A 1,691-nucleotide genomic window follows, 5' to 3' on the forward strand; every position below is an offset into this window, starting at 1 on the left:
CAGCAGTTCGAAATTACCAGCCGCTCCGCGGGAGAAAGATGAGGCTTTCTACTCCCGTAAAGATTTACACCCTCGGAAACCCTGTACAGGGTCGCTATGTGTCGGACCCGACTCGACGGCACTTAACAACAACAACAACAACAACAATGGTCATATAAGTCATTAGGTGTGACAAGAAGTCCTAGACTGCATACCCCAAGATCAGTGGTTCAAAGCCACCAACAGTCTTCAGAAACCTTATACAGCATCCCTATGAGTCCTAACTGACTCAATGGTACTTAACAACAGGCAGAAACATGCATGACAAAGATCCATGATAGGTTAAGTATTGGGTTGTTAATCAAAAAGTTCAATGATTCAAATCTATCAGCCACTCCTCTGGATAAAGGTGAAATAGCCTGCTTTTGTAAAGAGTTGTTGTTGGTGGTGATTGTGTCCTGAGGAGTTGGTTCTGACTCATAGTGACCCTGCATAGAGTTTCCAAGGTTATAAATCTTTATTGGAGCAGAAAGCCTCATGGAACCACTGGTAGTTTTGAACTGCTGACCTTGAAATCAGCACCCTGACTCGTAAACACTATGCTACCAGAGCTCCTTTTGGTAAAGACTCAGAAATCCTAGGGAACAGTTCTACTGTGTCCTATGGGTTACTATGGGAATCAACTCAATGATCGTGGGTATGAGGGACAAAAATCTTCACAACAGGATCAAAGAACAACTCATGATAAATTGAGAAAAGATTGAAGTTGTCAAAGATCTCAATTCACTTGAATTCATGATACTCATGGAAGTAGCAGTAAAGAAACCAGTCAACGTATTGCTTTGGACAAATTAAATATGTTGCAAAAGAACTTTTTAAAGTGTTAAAAAAGCAGAGATGTAACTTTAAAGACTAAATGCTCCTGACCGAAGTCTAAGTATTTCAAAAACCTCATATGCATGCTATAGTTGAACAATGAATATGGAATACCAAAGAAAGATTGATGCAATTGAATTACGGTTTTGGTGAAGGTTATTGAATATATTATGATGTGGCACTGTAGGAAAGTACTGGACTGTTGTGAATCACAAGGCTGGCAGTTCAAATCCACCAGCTGCTCCTTGGAAACCCTGTACAGAGTTGCTATAAGATGGAACCAACTCAATGGCACTTAACAAGAACAGCTGGAAGAACAAACAAACCAGTCATGGAAGAAGTACATCCAGAATGTTCCATAGAAGTGAGAATTATGAAATTTTGTCCCATTATAATTTGAAGACAATATCAGAGGAACCAGTCCCAAGAGAAGGTCACCATGCTTGGTGAAGTAGAAGGCCAGTACAAAAGAGGAAGACCCCCAAAGACATGGATTTTCATAGTGGCTGTGTCTTAGACAGGACTTTCGAGAGAAGCAAAACAAGTGAAACATTGTTGTTGCTGTTAAGTGCTGTCAAACCGATTCTGACCCATAGCAATCCTGTATAGGATTTCTAAAGAGCAGCTGGTGAGCTTGAACCACAGACCTTGCAGTTCAAACGACTTTTCAGTCTGACAAATTAGCCCACAGTGCCAAACCAAGACTCCAGTGAAACAAATATATGTATATATATCGAGCAGCAGCGAGAACTTCGAGCAGCAGCAAGAACTCGAGCAGCGAGACGTGTAGTGAGGAGCTCCAACAACAACAACACGAAATACTGGGCCACAGGCTG

This window comes from Chrysochloris asiatica, unplaced genomic scaffold, assembly GCF_000296735.1.
Source record: "Chrysochloris asiatica unplaced genomic scaffold, ChrAsi1.0 scaffold00564, whole genome shotgun sequence".
Lineage (NCBI taxonomy): Eukaryota > Metazoa > Chordata > Mammalia > Afrosoricida > Chrysochloridae > Chrysochloris > Chrysochloris asiatica.